This window comes from Pseudopodoces humilis, chromosome 19, assembly GCF_049639895.1.
Source record: "Pseudopodoces humilis isolate 2021_Gansu_Grassland_sample_001 chromosome 19, ASM4963989v1, whole genome shotgun sequence".
Classification (NCBI taxonomy): Eukaryota; Metazoa; Chordata; class Aves; order Passeriformes; family Paridae; genus Pseudopodoces; species Pseudopodoces humilis.
In genome coordinates this window covers 10803449-10822875 of record NC_142218.1, presented here as the reverse complement: position 1 = coordinate 10822875, position 19427 = coordinate 10803449, and the positions used below count along the sequence as shown (strand labels likewise).

Here is a 19427-nt window from a genome sequence, read left to right as displayed (position 1 = left end):
CAAGAAGAAAGTGAGGAGATTTAGGTTGGGCAGTATAAAAACTTCTTCCCCAAAGAGGTTGTTAAATACTGGCACAGCTGCCCAGGGCAGTGGTGGAGTCACCATCCCTGGGGGGATTTAAAAGCCCTGAGGATGTGGCACCTGGGGCTGTGGGCCAGTGAATGGTTGATGCTCTCAGAGGACATTTCCAAGCTCAGCTGTTCTCTGAGGCTCTCCCAGAGGGGCTGTGTGTGCAGTTAGCAGTGTTTGATCCCACCCTGCTCACTCAACACCCAGGGCAGGGGGGATTCCTGTCAGTGCTGAATTAACTGTGGTGTTCTGGCAGAGATCAGTGCACGTCAGGCATTTCACCAGAATGAATTTTCCTGTGTTTTCAATAAAACCAAGTTTTATTTTCCCTTTCTGCTGTGAATTGAGACAGAATGTTGGCTGTATCCTGTTAAAGAGCAGCAGAACCGAGCACTGGGGGCACAGCCAATTTTACCTGTGCAATAATAGAGCAAGTTTCATTGCCTGGAAGATGTGGTGATGAAGCAAAGTTCTGTTACTGCAGCAGTTGTGTCCTTTAGCAATGCAATGTAAGAGGGAGAGTTTGACACCTGTGGAGTGGGGCTGTTCTGGTAAAAAAAAAGTAGAAAATTAAAATAAGGGTGGTGGAAGAAGAGTTATGGGTGCCTGGTGCCCTGGGGACCCCACAGAGCTGCTGGGCCAGGGTTCATGTTGGGTCTGGACAAAGCCAGAAGTCGTGCAAATTATGGAGACTTAAAGCTTATTTGACTTAAAGACAATATTTCTGCAACACTTTATTAACAGTCAAAATGGTTTTTTGACCTTTCATCTGCATCGAGGTCCCTTGTGAGCAGTCTTTTATTGCAGTACATCTGTCTGCACTTACAGGAGAAATTTGTAGGGAGTCCACACACTGAGAAACCTGTTCTTAGGAGAGCTGTCCTGGAAAAGAAGAAACAAAGAAACTAAATAAACAGACAAGTCCAACAAAAAGTAAAGAAAAAAACCTCAAGGTTATGTATCAAAATCTGTAACACATGCTCAAAAAAAGTTAATATCTGGTGAATGTCAATTAAGTACTTCTTCAGCTAATAAATAGCTCAGGAGGTATAAAATTTAATACTCCTAAAATTGCAGAATCCTTTGAAGAACACATTTTAATTGGATTCGTTGGAAGGAGATTTAAAACTGACCTGTTCAGAGGTGAGTAGTGAAAAAGATGTGATGGAATGAGGCTGCATTCCTTCAATACTGAGGCATTTTGCCTTAAGTTTTTCTTTCCTGAGGTGGCTTTTGGAGCAGTTCTTGTGTAACATGTCAGCTGAACTGCACTGCTAACAGTGCCCTGTTTATTTAATATTTTTGAGTGTTTCTGAAGGCTCAGCTGGGCTGGGAGTGGATCACTGTGCCACAGAAAGAGCTTGAAGAGCATCTGTGTGTAGTTCTGCTCGCGGCCATACCTGTGGGTCCTGCTCACTTTTGATCTTAAAGCATCAATCTCTTCCCCATTCCAGGATCTCAGGCACCAGATTCCCGTTCTCTCCCCATCATGGTCATCTGTAGGTAACAGGTGAGATGTGTGCACGTTTCTGGAGGTGGTTTTAGGCAGATTTTTTAAAGTTTAAGATGGATCTGTTTTTAAGAGGTGAGCAACAAAAACTGCTCTGGGGTCACAGGACATCTTGTGCTTGTTCTGAGTTTATTTGGAAATCAGAGCAAACCAAACCTTGCCTAGTTGGCTTGATTCCTCAGGAACAGTACCCCCTGGTTTGTTTTTTTTTTCCACTTGTGTGTTTTTTCCTAATCCCAGTGGCAGTCATTTTTTTGGCACTTGCAGTTAGGAGAAAAAATTAAGTAATACATGGCATTTGTTTTGGCGCTGGTTGTGACTCATAAATAGGGATAACATCTGTGCTGATAGTTTTTTGTGATATATAACCAGATTGAATGAACAAAGTTTTCATTTATTGCTGTTCTTTAGCCATTGTTATATTTAGGGAGCTCCAATGTAACGAGTGAAAATATATGCTTATGTACGTTGCTCATGTATAGATCAGAATTTATATACATCCTGTGAATTTCAATTTGGCCACTGTATATTTTTAAACTAAAAATGGCTTATTGCCATTCCCTGAGCCTAAAACTTTTTCAGGATCCTTCCCAAATCTTAGTGTCTTGAAGGCTCGTAGTGCTGCCAAGTCTACACCATTCTTTTAATTAAAAGACAAAAAAGGAGAAGTGAAACTTCCAGTGGATGTAAATCCTGATAATCCTGAAATGATGTAAATCGGTGCAGCTCCTTAAGTCACTGGAAGTATTCTGACTTACATCTACTGAAAATCTGGCACATAATATTCCTGCTGGTCCTTTCTTCTGCCCAATAGCTGCTCTACACAGAGTTGGCACCGTGGACAAAGCCCTCTCTTACGAGCTGATAGAGGGTGGCACGGCTTCCAGCACTGCTGATTCAGCACAGCAGAGGCCATTTTCCTGATTTCTTTGTGAGTTAGATTAAATTACTCTGCAGGCTGGACTGGAGCCACAGGCCATAGTTTTACAGCCGTATAACATGGTATCCTAGCCCATGGCATCTGAGAGGTCTGGCTGCAAGTAAAGCTCTTCTGCTTTGATGCAGAGGATTTTTGGATTTGGCACTCGGCCCCTTTGTGAGGCTCACGGCAGCAGGACTGGAAATATTTTGATTGTCTTGTTGAGATGCACTAAAGTGGGGCTCTGCTAATGGAGGAAAGGGACGCCATGGGGATCAGGTTAGTATGAAAACTCCACTGTGTGTGTTTGTCATGGCAACGTTTCTTTAGATTTGCCTTACAGAAATGCAGGGTGGTAAATAACAAATGTGGGATTTAATGAATATAACACATCAGGAGCACCAGTGAGGCAGGGGGCTTGTGCCATCAGAGCTGCTCCAGCTTACCAAAATTTGGGGGAATCCATTTCGTTTTGTGTCTCAGTACAGGTACATTTCTCATCTAATCTGGGCAGGTTTGGAGTTGACCCAAGGGGGAGTAGTGGGGAGATGCCCTTTGTGGTGAGCTGTGCCTCGTTCCCATCCTGCAGAGCTGGGATGACTGTGACTGCTCTAACAGACACATGGGCAGAGGCAGAAGTGTGTTTTATTTCTCTGGCAGCTACTGGCTGTGTGTATTTCCAGAGCAGAGCCAGCTCTGCTGGGCTCTGCAGTTGGGCTCCACCACTGCAGCTCGCAGTGAAATTGGTCCAGCTGTCTTTGGCCAGGTCCTGCTCTTCTCTGATTTACCCTTTCCCCTCCAATCCTCTTGATTGCAAAAGGGACTCTGACAAAGGGAGAAAACAACTGTTACTGAGGAGAGAAAAAGTCAAACAGATCCAGTGAAAGCCATCCTGTTTCCAGCATAGAGGGCAATCTAAGTTGATCCTGTCTAAGCCAGGTGTTGGACTGAACTTGAGACCAGGCTTAAAGAATTTTCACCGTAAATTTAGAAGCTTCACTCTGTTGCTTCTCCCTAACCTGACTTCCAGTCACATTGTTTTATAGCTTTAAGGGGCTTGCATTGTATCAGGATGGACACCCCACATGTGGTTGTCTTGGAGTTGCATTATTGCCTTTCAGCTTTATGTCTGTAGTTTAGAAATAAAAAGAAAAGCACCACCAAACAAAACCTTCTGGTTTTAATACAGAGATGAATATATTTTTGCAAATAAAACGTATTCTTCATTCAGAGCATCAGGCAACAATTCTCTGGGTGTGATACAGAGGTAAAGTTCATGTTGCTGGTTTCAGTGCAAAAACAAAAGTGGGCAGATTAGGAAATTTGTTTCTGAGTAGTTTGTTCTATTTTCTGAGCCCTAGTTCAGTCTCATGGACTCTGGTACAGCTGCTGCACACAGGGTTTATCTATTGATTTCTGAATGTATTGTGCTGTTAATCTAAAACCCCTTTCCCCAGTGGAATTTCTATTCAGAAGGCTCTAGCCAAGCTCAAGAAAGTTATTTGATTTGGGAAGTTTGAAAGAATAATAAAAGAAGGATTGATGCAGTTGGATTTTCATGAGCTCAGTCTTCTAGTAAAATAGACAGGCTTCTTCCTCCTGTGTGTCTCTGTGGTGGTTGGCTCATTATTTAGGAGGAAAGCAGAGTATGGAGATCACTTAAGTTTTACTGTCTGAGAATTTTGCAATTATGAAACTTGTTCAGAAGAAAGCAATGAGAACAGTTTTGGTGATATAACAAAATATAAAAATTAATGGGTTAGTGCAGCTTTGTCTTTCCATAAATTTGTGTGCTTTATTTCTTAGCAGTTGGGTCTTTTCTGCTAATTTTTAAACTAGTTAAAAATTTAGTGCCAGTATTTGGGAAATCCATGCAATTTCCCAATAAGACATATGTGGCAAGGGAATTGCACCATATAAACCAGGGAACTTTATTCCTCAGATATTTCCACTGTCCTTTAAGCATTGAAGATTATTAAGTAAGCCTTTTAAAAGAGCTGTGACAGGACAGAAGATGGTGCTTTATGGATCTTCTTGTTATTAAAATGTTCATTTCTTTTGCTGAGAACTGAATATGGGAATAAGCAGTCTTTATTACAATAAAAAAATCCCAAAAAGTACTTTTTGCCTTTGAGTGCACTGGTGTTGTCTGTATTGCAGGAGTTAATGAACCAGACAAATGAGATGAAATTGGTAGTGAAATGAAATAAAATTGAGGGTTTTTTTTTGGCTTTTTGGGACTAAGGTCCTGTCCAGCTGAACTCAGTTGCTCTTGACTTCACAGTGCCCACGGCTGGTCCAATAACAGGATTATTCTGTTTCATTAGGATGTTGTCAAGTTAAGTCAAGGAAGGTGGACTTTGTATCTAAAAAGAGATTCCTTATGAGAATTCCCTCTCTAGAGCACTGTAGTTTATTACACATGATTATTTCTTCCTTGGGTTTAGAAGCACACTTGTTGCTTTTATTTATGCAAAAAATGCAGCTCTCTGGAGGTATGTGATTAACCTGAGGCATTATTTTATTGCAGACCCAGGTGGGAAGCTGGAAGTTCAGAGTATGCATGAAGAATTATCTGGGTATGAGGCAAAATGTTGTATTAACTGTGCAGTTAGTCTTTGTCAGCAGCATTTAGAGTTTCTTCAGCCCTTTAGGTGACTAAACCTAGTAAAATTTATTGGTGAATAGTTCAATTTGCTTAAATAGGCTGATTTTCTTGAGTAGGCAGAAATTGCATCTTATTTCATGTCTCAGATTTAGTTCAACTGAAAGGCCAAATCCAGATTTGACTTGTTTTTCTTCCCAAATGCCTGTTTAAGCGCTGGGTGAATAGGACAGCCAGAATCTGGCTGAGGAACTCTTCAGAGGGATTTGATTTGCTGGAGCTGGGGTAACGAGTTGTCTTTAAAACTGGTCTAAAAGCTCAATTTTGAACCAGATAGGAAACAAGAGATTCTTTATTTTTTCTTTTTTCTTTCCCCCCTATGTAGAAATAAGTGCTTTAGAATATCTGAAACATCTTCCAGTATCATTTCACTGCTGAGAATTGGGTAACTGTGTAAAATTATATTGACCTGAGGGGATTGAAATATAGAAGTGGCCGTGCGCTTAACTGTGCAGGAATCAAACTGTTTTACTGATAACATTTTATTGATTCATCTTCTCTCGGTGTTACAAGTAGCCTGAAGCCTGGCAAAATGAGCTGGCAATGTTTCTGTGTTGTGGACGTTGCAGTACTGCAGCTCTTCATAGGTATTGAAATTTTATATATGGGCTGAGAGCTCACGTAATTATTGTGATTTGTAATGACTGAGACTGCAGATGGGGCTTCCCAGAGGCTTCATTTCAAGCTAGATAACTGGTAATTTCTCTTTTCTGTTTAAGAATCTGTTGTCCCTCCTTTTCTCTGCAGCTGCTGAGGTTTTTCTGTGTGAAAAGCAGAATGTGAAAATCTTAATGAAGATGCGTAAAATGATTGAAATTGCCTTAACAAGGCAGTGCTCTAGACAGAGCAGCAATGAAAATGTGTCTTGCTGTTTGCAAGGGATACTTTGTCCTTTTCATAAAGAAACTGTGCTTTCCCACCATATTATAAAAATAATAACAATAAAAAAATCCTTTTCTGACAAAGCTTTAAGAAAATGAACGGCTTAAAAGACCACAATGGCAGATTGTGAGTTCAACCTGCAAGTGTTGACTAATTAAATTCTTTTGAAAGAGCTAATTTCATGTATTTTATTTAATGAAAGCTTATTTAAGATTTTAATGATGTGGGTCTTTTCTCTTCAGCAGAATGCCATATTGACTCATGACATATTTTTACACAGGCTTCATTCTGCCGTGAACAACAGTGGTTGGAAATGTGAATGCTTGATAAAGTATCATTAAATTAGCTTATTGTAGTTGCAGATTTTTATTATGCTACTTCACCGAGATATGAATTGATCACGTTGTACTTGCTGGTTTTAAAGGTGCAGCATTGTTATTGATTGTGCTAATTTATCTCAGGTGTTTCACCAGCCTGCTGGCAGCCTGGTTCCCTCTACAATTTTAGGAAGTACTGGCTTTGTGCATTTTTTTTGTTCTGTGCCTTTTGTCTGTGGGCGTGTATTTTTATTGTAAATACCCTAAAAGAGATCCTGGCTTGGGGTTGTGCCGAGCCCTAGTGCCCATCAGATTTGCTCTGTCCTGGGGTTTGGGAGGTGAAACAGTGGGTGTCCCATGGAAGCACTGCTGGATGGGCTGCTGTCCTCAGCTGATTTCCAGGGAATTTGTGAGCTTTACCAATGCAGAAGGAAAAATCAGTTCTCCTCCAACTTTACAGCGTGTGTATTTGGAACAGGGGTTTTTATCTGTTGGTGTAATTGTTGGTAATGTGATGTGTGTCTCAAATCAAGTCAGAAAAACAAGAGCCTATGGCTTGGTTAGTCAGAACTTTCAGATATTTTTCCACATTAACATGAGTAGTGGATTTCTTCTACAAATCTTGGAACTCCTAGACCTATTCCAATACTAAGTGTATTGGAAACGGATTGCTGTCAAGGCTTGTCCATCTAATTAAATTCCCTTATTAGCACCAGAGCTGCAGTCTTCCTGAGAAGACATTAGTTGAATAATCTTTCCAACTTATCTAGGTTAAAACTAGATGGCCTTTTGTAAAATGCTGAGCTGAAAGTTCAGCAACAAAATACGTAAGTTCTAGTCCCTCTTTTTGTATGATCTGTGGTAATTCAATATATTCTTTAAATATAAGTTGGTATTTCAGCTGTTCTGTGAAATATTTTCAGACTTCAATTATCACAAGCTCTCAATGCCACGAGGACTCTGTCACCTCAGGCTGAGGGCAATTCGGCAGTGATGGCTTTTATCCATTAATAAAGTTTGTCATGATTCATTTTGACGTATTCTTAGCCAAATATAAGAATCTTCTTGTTGTGAAGTCCTGCTGATCCACAGAGGTTGTTTGTGCTCTATACTGGTGGTTGTTGTGTCTTTACAGGAGAAGGGAATATTAAGATTTTGACAGAGAACACGCGAGGTTAGTGAGAGCCCTGATGGATTTTCCAGCAGGTGGGGGCTTGCCCTTTGAGGGAGCCACCAAGTGAAATGAAATACACTTTGACCCTTGGGCTTTGCAAATGGAGATTGAGTGACTCCCAGCAGATGTGCCTTACCTCAGCAGAATCCACTGACCCTCTGGAATGTGAGAGCACCCAGGGGTCCCACTGCCCCTCCACTCCCATGTGGGAGGGCAAGGATGGTGCAGGTGGGAATGCCTTGTTTCCTTCCAGAAATGGAGGAGAAAAGTGTCCTTGTGTCAGGCAAAAGACTCAGACTAGCTTAGGGTTGGGAATGGAAAGCTTCATAATAACACTGAGCAAGAGATGTTTAAAAATTGCCCGAAGTTTCAGGAAACAAGATATTTGTGCTAATTAGACTATTTGCCTGTCATCTTTATTCACTATTTAAATAACAAAAAGCCCTCTAGTGAAATCAAAGCGTGGTAGAACATATTTCTTGAGTCTCCTTGATCAAAGCTTATAGAAGGAGGGGAGTACTGCTCATAACTATTTCCTCCAATTCAGATGAGAGATATATTCTCTATTGTGGTCTTCTCTGTTGAGGACTCATGTATAACCTGTGGCAAAGTGATGGATGTCTGTCAGGTATCAGACATCCTGCTCCTTTCCAGGTGTACATGTGATGAATTGCTATTAGTTCTGTCAGGATGTGACAGAAATAAACGTCTTCAAATAAAAGCAACCTACAAACTGAATGTGTATTGTTTCGTTTTTACTTGTTGACTAGCACTGGTTCAGTTGTGCACTTGTCCTCCTCTGTATCTACCTCTTGATCTTAGATTGTAAATAATCTCTGAGATGGAGATCACCATTCTCCTGACCTGAGTTTATAAAGCAAATGGCATAGTGGGATCCTGGCCATGTGTGGGGTCTCCCAGTTTTTACCTTAAAGTCAGTGATTAATAAGACAAACAGGAGATGCCTTTGGGTATCTCTGTTCAGTCTTTGCTCAGAGCTGTTCAGTCTCCTGCTCAGACAATGTTTTAGAGCAGGGTGATACAGAAATCTGTTCAGGAATTTTTGATGTGTTATCTTTTGGTTTTGTTTTGTGGTTTCTGTGTTATTGTTGTCTTTAAGGACGTGGTTTTTTTCAGAAAGGGAAGGAGGCAGCCTCTAGACCTGAATAATTGAAAAGGAAGATTCTTCAAGCTTGATCATCTATGAATGGGAGAAAGTAATAAAAGAGAAATGGAAGCTTACATCTCTCTGGAGCCAGGTGGGAGGCAGTGATCACACGAGTGGCCCTTAGAGCAGGACAGACAACCTGAGCTGGCTGGGACCTCGCCCAGATCAGCACAGCTGCTCCACAGCGCTGGGAGTTTTCCGTGTCTGGTTGTGCAGTCCTGAAGGAGGACTAGAAAACACCAAAGAAAATGGAAAGAAACGTGCCAGTATCATGACACGAGATAAGGGGATGTAATATCTACAGTGGCAGAGCTCATGTGCTGTCAGCCACCGATGTACATCTTACTCCATTCTCAACTTCGTAATTGGCACCGGAATGCTTTAGCAGAAACAGCTGATTCCTTTGTTTCTTTTCATTCTGCGCCTTCTTGATAAGGGAATGAAAGGATTCCTCCCTAGGTGTGTTATTCAGACTCGACTTGAGGCTCATTACAGAACCTAGCACAGCCTACTGAAGAGAACAAAGCATCAGTGTGGTGCCCCATCTGATCACCCACCCAGACACGTTTTTGTCAAGCTGGGGAATGCCGTCAGCCTGAAGGATTTCCTGCTGTGGGAGTTCCTCACCTGTGCTTGTGTAGATGATTCCTTCTGAATTTGCAAGCCACAAATTGTTTGTCATTTCTGCACAGCTGACTTTAAAGGATATTTTAAAATTTGCATCCTTTACTCCACTACTCCTACATCACGTTTTAAAGAAATAGGTCAAATCAGTTGGAAGAAGAATTGTCAGAATGTGTTTATTAATCTGTAAAGAATAAAGATGAAGGTTCAAATTTGGGTGCTCTAAGTGGTTTTGGATTGTCCTCAACTTGATTTTTTAGATCTATCTTTTGAAATTTGCCACCATTAAAAATGTACAGCTAAATGTCTTTCACATTTATGGATTTTCTCTTCTTTCCCTTCTTTGCTCAGCTAGATGAATGCCTAGAGAAGGGTGTGCACTTCTCCTCAGAGGCATGCCCAAAACTGGAGATGAAAAGGAGCAGGGGGAACTAGGAGAGTTCAGTTAAGTGTCTGCTGGGTTTCAGGAATAGTTTAATTTATGGTGATAACTTCTCTTCAGCAGTTGACTTGCTGTGACCTTAAAGAAAGCTCTTGCAGACGGAGCTTTCACTATTTCTGGGAGAAGTTATGTACTTTGTGCATGTGTGGTTTACTGCCACAGATGGGTCCCCCTGAATTTGGAGGCCAAAGGCAGTAGCAGAAGGTTACGAGATGGCACTGCTGCAGAGTAAGTTTCTAAAAACAAACACATCAGTTTTTTCCAGCACCCTGTAAGGTCTAGTTCAAAAGATATTTTAAAACTGTAGAAAAAAATAAATAAATAAACCACAAACACACAAGAAAAGGAAAAAAAGAATGTGTTTGCCTGCTTGCATGCAAGTATCCCTGAAAAGTTGATGGGTTCATTTTTACTTATTTATGGGCAAATTACAGAGGTGCATCTGTTCCTTCTCTGTATACAGCCAGGCATCTCAGATTTCTAAGATACTTTTTGACATTCTTTGAAGATTTAATGCCAGGTGGAAGATCAGTTAGAATTACAGATATCTTGAACTTTGAAAATAATACTTCTGCTGAAAACTTTCTTTACTTTAGCCCCAACTTTAATGAGGCACAGTCTAAACATCATAGTAACTGAAGTAGCAGAAAGGGGAAAAAAAAGCCAACCCAACAATTCACAAGAAGATATTTTCACATGTTTACAGTAGAGCCAAAATATTTGTGCTGTGTTTATTTAATTCAAATGCTTAGAACTATGTCATGTTATAAAAATAGTATTACTAGAATAAAACTGTAGCCTGCAAGTCAGATACCTGAGCAGGGAACACTCAGCTGGAATCCAGTTTTTGCAATTTTTACAAGTTCCTTGTACTGCTGTCACTAAAGAGGGCAAATAATTTTAGGTAAAGCTCTCTTTGCCTGCCATTAACTGTGAGAGTTAAGTATGTGCCTTTAGATATCAAACAATCTGATTTGCATGTGCAGTCAGGTATCCTGTAGCCCCTTCTACTTAATTGTGCCTGCCAAGGGCGAGTTTTGGTTTAGAGATCACACCTCTAAAAGTGGAGATCACCAGGCTGTGCCTCACTGGGATTTTTCTTTGCTCTGCCTTTTTCCCATAAATTCAATCCCTCATTCAAGTTAAAATAAAAATAAATATATATGTACACGCCCCCATGGGAAGCATGGCCTGAGGAATCCGACACCGGCCATCAGTTAGTGGATTTTGCTTAGTAATTGCTGCATCTATTCAATACTATTGAAAATACCCTTGAGCAGAACATAGCTGCAGGGGAACAACACTCTAAAGCAGCAACCTAATTAATGAATCTTATTGCCACTTAGACAAGCATTATACAGCTGGCCTTGGTTGTCAGGATGGATCTGTTCTTGCAACATTATGTGTTTGTCCAGGAAACCGATGCAATTATTAGAGAAATGAATGAAGTGGGAGTGGTGTGTTTGGGTCTGTGGAGGCAGCAGGTTCCCTTTCAGCATGAGGTTGCACTCCTGATGGTGCAGGTGTCATCAGCATCTTGTGTCTGCCTGGAACAAATGAATTCTCCTGGCTTTTATCTCTGTAGCCGTGACCAAGATTATTTGTTGCATTCAGAGGAAGTGAAAACAAAGTAGTCACATCCAGAGTCTGAAAGCAGGCAAATTGTTTTCATGGAGTAGAAGGGTGAGCAAAAGTGAAGTAGGAAAGGATTTTCTTTTTCATTTAATATTTTAAAGAGCACAGGCTGTTGTGTGTGTCCAGAGAGCACCTGGGCTTTTGTGAATGGTGGTGTGGAATGTTTGTCTCCAGCAGAGTAATTTGAGCAATGATATCTGCTGGTGATGTGTGTTTTCTGAAGAGATTTTGGAGGAAGTTATTTTCAAAGCTAATTCTTCATTGCTACCTTTAAAAACATTGAATGCTATGTTTAGACTCTGTATTGCTGGAATAATTCTACCAAAAAAACTGAAGCTCTGGGTTATGTTTCTAATAGAAGTCATAGACAAATTAATCAGCGATCAACAAATAAAAATTCCGAGGTTGCACCAGACCATTTATTGATGTCCTTCCAACCTTGGTTACTCTGTGATGCTGTGAAAAAGGCAGAAATGTTTCTAAGAACTTCCTGTTCCATCAAGGACTACAATAACCTACTCTTTTTTCAGAAGATCTTTTCTGAGTGATGCCAAACCCAGTTCTGCAAGTCCCCGCTGTCACACGGGGTATGAGACCCCACGTTAAGGACCCCCATATTGCTTATAAGTCCTTTAACTTTCTGTAGTGTTTTAAAATGTAATTTTCTTCTTTTCAATGGAGACTCGCTGAAACCTGTGATTTCTACTTGGCCTTAGGAGAGTTCTTCAGATAAAATAATTTTCATTAGAAAATTCCTCTGATGGGCTTGTGAACTTTTAATGTGAGATCATCACTGAACCTTTTTTGTGTTCTCTGAAGTGACCTTAGCACACGGTGAGTTTTGATCCTGGAACATCTTTCCTGGTTTGCATGTTGGTGATTTCTGTGGCAGCTTCTCTGCTTCAGTCTGTTCCTGCTGGCCCAGCTCCTGCCTGAACTGCTTGGCCTGGCACAGGTCTGCCCTGCTTCTGCCTTCCCTTTATAGCTGCTCCAGGCATTCCTTGTCTACATTGTGGTGTCAGCTCCTTAATCTGTTTTTTTTTGGTTTTTTTTCCATGTAGGGTAATACATGAGCACACCTCAGTGTGAAATTTTCTGAAGAATATTTAATGCCTGCAAGTGGCACTTGAGTGGCTGATTCCAATAACTCCGGTAGTCAGTTGATGAAGCATTCTTTGCTTTATGATTTGAGTAATAGAAGTGGTTGCATGTGTGGTTATATATCAGAAACACAGTTTATCCAGCTCTTTTCAGTCCCTTTGATCCATTGGATGTGGTCACAACACTGTTTAGTGCTGGTCAGTCGTTTTCAAGTCAGTGAGCATCTGGGCTGCTCATTAGCTAGCAGAGAAATCAATTAAGGCTGCTGGGGGGTGTGTTTGGAGGAGAGGGTTGGAATGCAGGAACTCTATCGATCCATTGTCCTGGATAATCAACATCCCCACCAGCAGATCTCAAAGCTGGGTGAGGACTCCATGGAATCTCCTTTCTGCTTTTGCACCTCTGTTCAACCAGGAGCAAATCCTCCAGCCAACAAAGATGGCAAATCTCCGAGATTCCAAATTCCCAACTTTGATAAAGCAATGAGCTAATTAATAAAGCATAAATTGTTAGCATTTTTCTGTGGAGCACTGCCGAGGATCCATTATTTTATTTAGTGTATTTGTCTTAAAGTGATTATGTTACTAATTATAAGGCTCACTAGTCTGTTTAACAGGAGTCCAAATAATTATAATTTGTTTGCATTCCCACCCTGTGTATTTTCATGCAATAAGGAAAACATTTTGTTGAATGATTAATCTTGTGCATGCCTGTCTGTGTGTTTAGGAAAATTAAATGTCTCATTTTTGTTCTAAATGAGAGATTTCTGGTTTTGCTACTCTTGTTCTCAAGGTGCACTGGTAAATTCTGAAGAAACTTGAGGATAAGGCCACAGGGGGGATGATGGGCTCTTAGGGACTCAATATGTTCTAAATAAAGTCCACAACAAAATTCTTTTCAGTGTCAAATTATTTTGCATAATTTGTGTTGTAAAAAAAAAAAAAACGGGTTGAAGTTCTTATTTACAGGCTATCTTAAAGAAAAAGAAATCCTTCAGCCTTGGAAAGAATTTGGCAGCCAAGTTCTATTGTTCTTACTGGAGTAATTTGAAGGACAAAATTCGTAACAGGCTTTTCAATAATAATGCTCAATGGAATTAACAGCAACAGCAAAAACCCTGTTTGAACTGGGAACATCCAAAGAATATGTTATTTAATGTTAGGAAAAAATTTGTCAAGTTTTTATAAAATCAGGAAATTGAGGCAAAAGTCACTTTCAGAGCTGTACTTCAGAAAGTGGCACAAATGAGAAGTCAGCATTGCTAAGTTAACTCCTTGTTTTATGGCAAAAAAAATTAAAAATAGAGTTGTGTCTAGGAATCTGCTTCGAAGTTTGCTGAAGTTTCGGCAGCGAAATGCTTGCTTGGAAAAAAGACCCAGCAGAAAAATCACAATTTCAAACTCAGATAATAGTTTCTGAAAATAGCTGGGCTGCCAGAATGTCAGAGTCAGGAATGAGAAGATTGCTGAGGGGAAATGGCAGAGTAACAAGGGGCCTGAGGAGACGTGAGGAGCTCGCGGCTTCATCTTGGTTTGAGGGAGAGAAAATTGCTTAGTGCTAGTTAGAGCATCTCTCATTCAACGATCTCAAAACTTGCTGAACCAAACATAATCCTTTGAAGACAGGTACAGACTGATCACTGTGCTTGTCCTCGTGGTGGTGCTGTCCCTGCCCTGCAGCATCCTGATCTCTGGGCACGGTGGCACCACGGAGCTCAGCACGGGAGGGAAGAGGAAAATGCACTTGGGTAGAGGGAAAACGCAGGAGAGAAGAGGGAAAATGATCTTGGGTAGAGGCCAGGGCAACAGAACACATCACTGAAATGCCATCACTGGAGTCTGGACATCACCATCCTTCTAATGAATAAATAAATAACTCATCAAATGCAGGTGAAGATGTTTTCTTTCTTCTGACATTCGCGTTTGTTATTCTGCCAAATGTTTCCTTTACTTGGGAGAAAATTGGAGCAGCCAAGATTCTTAATATTAAAAGACCTCAGTGGAACTGTTAAAATTCCATTCTGTTCAAAATTTTAATGCCAGTTGGCTGTATTATCTCTTTATAATTTTCTTCTTCAGTGCATACGTAACTGCATTAGTTGGTCATTTACCAACAGACTTGAAAGACCAATACCATTAGCTGGAAAAATAGCTGGAATTTTTTTAATGTAGGAGAAAAATGGAAATGTTACTTGCTTTTTGATGATGGTAGTAGTGCTAGTATTTATCTTTTTTCTTTTATTTTTCCCCACACTTCCCCCATAAAGCATGAACTCCAATTTTATCTGCATTAGTGTGAATACAAACAGTGCATCCTCAAGCGAGATGCATAAATATAACCCCTCTTACTATGCAAGTAATAACTGCACTCACAACCCTCGTCAGAGCTGTTAGAGGGCACAAACAGGTCCTGAGAGCACGTTTCTCGTGCTAATTTCAAACACACACCTTCCCTGCAGAGTCTGCAGCCTGCAGAAAGAGCTGGTGTGTGCGGGTCACCCTTGGGGTGGAGGGTAGGATACGAGGAGGGGGAACAGCTGATGAACTCTGCTGTTAATCTCAATCCTTTCCCTCAGCCTTGCAAAGTCCTACGAGCAAAATGTTATTTGATCAGTGCTGATAATACATTGTCAGGCGTTTAGGCAACATAAAACTGTTTATGCCGAGCTCCCCGAACCAGAAGGAGAAGGAAAGTTCCTAATGAACCTCCTGGAGAGCCGAGCCCCAAGCGTTGGGTCTAGCACTGTGTTTTCATCTGATGCCAGACGGCTCTAAATAGGTCTTAAAACAGCTCCAACAGTTTATGCTGTTTAATAAATCTAATCTGTAAAACAGGTCACGTAAAAAAAACTAAAAAACTTTTCTTCTAATTACAGTAAGATTTTATTGAATGCGCATTATACATATAGATCATAATACTTATTTAAAAAAGACTATTAAGATTTTACAGTTCAAGATTTTACAGGCAATGGGAACAGTGGAAGCCTAATGCTTTCTGAGAATCATATCTGCATTAGCAAGATAAAGGACAATTTAGGAAGATTACAAAAGCAATGATTTAGAGTACAACATAAAAATCTGCTGAGAACTAATTCGCAATGCCAGCTGCTGCTAAGCTTCTTAATCTTTATCTAGTTCAATTAAAATCTGAATGTTTGGGATTTCATTAACAACTGGGGACCTGGAAATTACATGCACTTTTACACTGTATTCAACTGCTTATGCACGTTACTGGAAGTTGCCCGAAATGTCTTCAGGTAGACTTGAGATATAATTAAAACTTAAGTACTTAAAGGATAATGCAGAGGTAAAAGAGGATTATTTTAAATTTTCTGTCAGATCCAATTGACAAAAAAAGAATCTCACACGAGTTGAAATGAGTTGCAAACCAGTCAGAATTTTAATGCAGGGGATATTTATGGATGATTGTGCAATCAGATGTGCAGATCAAACAGCCTCATTGGAGGGCGGAGTGAATCGGATATTGTAATTGTGCCCTGTACTGCTTGTGGGGTTTTTTTTGTGGAAAAACCACTTCACATCTATCGTTCACTTCTGTACTGATGTAACCACGCTGCTATCAATTAATTATGCATTTCAAAGAATCTGCAAGTAGGCCTTTCTAAAATTAAACTAAGCAAAGTGATGAACAAGCTTTTAATCACTTAATACTGTGTATAAAAAATAGTTTCTTTCCACTAATTCCTCAAGAATAATTCTTCTAAAAGTTTTTCAGAAGTAGAGAAAAGCTTTTTTCTTTTCCCTTCTTCAATGCTTGTCTCCTGTGTTCCATGAAAAATTTACCCCTCATTGCCATACCTGCTGATTTAAGGGAGGGAAGTGGAACAGCACTGAGCAGCTCTGTATTTTGAAGGTATTTGGATATTTGGATATTTGGTGGTGTACAAGAACACTGACCTTTTTTTTGCCTGTGTGATGGAGCAGATGTCATGCTGTCTGTGGTTGTCACGCTGTATTTCCAAGGAGAGCTGGGTGCTGATGGAAGTGCCATGGGTATTTATTTATCTATTCATTCATTAGAAGTGGGTGGTGTCCAGACTTTGGGGTTTCACAGGGCTGGGGGCAGCGCTGTGGGATCTGCTAATCAGCCTCTGGATCAAATCCTGAGATGGTTTGAATTCTCAAACTGGAATGGATTTCTTTTAAATTATTCAGTTCTAATGATCTTAGGTGCCACGATAGGATGTGGAGGTAAGAATATTTCCAGAATCAACGAGGGTGTTAAAGGGTGGTGATGTTCTTCTTGGAAATGTTGAAGAGGTGTAATGCTGCAGGATAATTGGTGCAAGACTTAGAGACAGCCTGGATGTGTTTAAATGGTGCATTTTGTTCAAGTTAATTTTTAAATGGTGTAATGATAAGAAGAAATCATTCAGTAGCAAAATTCCTTAAGACATTTGGGGAGCTGGTGTTAACTTTTGGTTAGTGAAACAAAATGGTTCTGAAAATGGTGCTGTTCTTAGCAAACAAAGAGAGTGAAACTTTGCCTACCTGGCTACTTAATGGTTCTTTTCTTTTCCCTTTAGAAAAAAAAATAAATCTTGCTTGGAATCAGTGTGTAGGATTACTGCTATATATAATTTTAAATAGAAAACAAACATTTTTCCCACCTCCCTGCTTCCATCATACTTGTAAGTGGAAATGTGTGATCAGGCAACCCAAGGCAAGTGGAGAGCACAGGAAAAGAAAGTGAATTTTGAATTTGGTATAATTTGGCCACAAGGGTAGCTAATGTGTTCTGCTTTTCTGTGTCCTACTTGTGCTTAGAAACTTCTTCATTTGCCAGAAAATGGCATGCAGATATCCACTGAAAGCTATTGTTCTAAGAACTTAGTATCATGAAGTTGGCATGGTATCATGTATCATGTTTTTGGCAGGAAGGGAAACTTGCAGAAATTTGTATAAGGTGGTTTCTTGGCCCTGAATATTTGGATTTTGTGTTTTAAATAGTTGTGCTTTCTCTATTAGTTAATGAGGTGAACTGTGGTTTCAGAATTAAAACCAGGCCTTTTGCATTCCCATTTAAGGACTGAAATAAAGATGTGTAAAGGGTAAGAGTTAAACACTCCTGAAGCATCTGCAGTCTGTCTGGGGCTGTGTGCTTGTTCTGCAAGGGGGATCTCTCAGCTGGACTGCAGACAGGATTGCAGAGCAGGGAGGGGAAAGCAGGCAGTGCTGAAGGAGTGACCTGTGTGTGGTTTTTGTGAGGAGCTCTGGTGGCTGGAGGTGTCGCTGGAGCTCCTGTCACACAGCCCTGCCGTGGGACACCACAGCCAGCAGCAGGGCTGAGCCTTCTGTGCCTTCAGTGAATTGTGATCTCCCTACAACCTTCCACATCTGATTGCTGAACCCAGTCAGATACACAGGATTTCATCTGCAGAGATCTTAACACATCTTCTGGGACAGGTGTCCTCAAAAGAGCAGAAAATCTGCCCTTTCCTCTTGACTGTAGAGCACTTTGAGTCTTCAGAGGCATTTCTTTAACTCTAGAGTTCATGATGTGCTCTCAGGATGGATCAGCCATTGTTTAAGTGGCCTGGTATGATGATCTGCACTTGGGCTTTTACTCCTTGGATTTGAGTCCTGTCAGAAATGGAGGGGTTGTTACCAAAAATTAAAATCAGCTTCCTCATTTTTTTTCTTCCTCATAAAGGGAAAACTGAAATAAATAAAATGAAGGGTATTGATATATCACAAATGGAAACAGTAAATGTGTCACTGGGGAGATGAGTGGGAGTTGAGAGCAAAGATAACTGAGAAGTATCTGTACATTTGGCTTCAGATATTGAAATCTGTGCCACGGATTGATCCTGCAGGAATAATAAATACACATTATCTGTAATTATTCTTGAACTTCATAAACCTTTCTTTAATAACATCCTTTGCATCATCTTTTTTTCTGAGATCTTTTATTTTTATGACACTGTCAGGCTTTTTAATTTTAACTTCAAGAAAATTGCTCCAGCTGTTACGGATTTTGTCCCACTTCTGTTCTCTGGAGGCTGGGAGTTCCCTTTGGAGAGCTCAGGTAGCAGGTTGGAAGGTTTCTATGTCTGAGATAATTTTTTCTTTTAAAGAAGATTGCAGGCAGTGAATTTGCAACTTCTATTACAAATGCAGTTTTAGGTGTAAAAAACCAAAAAATTTTAAACTTGCATCCTACAGTTACTTTTTTTTTTTATTTAAAAATATGATGTCAGGGAAAATGTTCTTGTTGCATGTGTTGAAATGTGTTCTTTTATCAGTGGACACAACTGAGTGGTGTTTGAGTTACCAGCCCTCCCATGGTTGCACACTGAGCTGGGATCAGCATGGATATTGAAACTGTTTATTGGGTTTCTTCTGCTGTTATAAGTGTGATCACATTCCATGATGTCCTGAGGTCTTAAAATATTGAGAAACAACAGTAAGCAGAATTTCAAGTTCAGCTTTTCTGAAGAGCAGGAATTAAATACAGGCCAGTGCATTCCTGGTGGTGTGCTGGCCACGTGTTGTGAGCTGGGGATGCTGTTGAGTTTTAAACCAAAATTTGAGTGCACAGTTTTATTTCCGAGTAGCAAAAAAAGCCCCTCAAACTTCTCTCATTTCCATCACTCAGGTCTCCCCCCTCCCTAATAAAGTGGGTACACAGCTATGGGCTCTAGGCCACATCTGCCCAAGGAAAAGTGGCTGTGCTTCTGGCCACATGAGTTTTAGTGAAAACCTCAAATATTTCACTTACCCAGAATAAGAGATGCAGTTTTTATGCTAATGCATGTCTCCATATTGCTCTTTCTTTAACTTGTTTAAAAAAAAAAAAAAAAAAAAAAAAGGAAATTTTAAGTATGAAAAATAAAACCAAACCAAACAAAATTTCTCTGTCCTCTTTTTCTCTTTTATAAAATGAAACTGGAGTGATTCT

The 19427-nt window shown here is 40.2% G+C and overlaps 1 protein-coding gene across 2 annotated transcripts in view; it reads left to right on the top strand.

Annotated features, from left to right (window-relative positions):
• The window catches only part of CDH4 (cadherin 4), a 412941-nt gene that overhangs the window by 13227 nt on the left and 380287 nt on the right, over positions 1–19427 (top strand). The window lies entirely within an intron of this gene.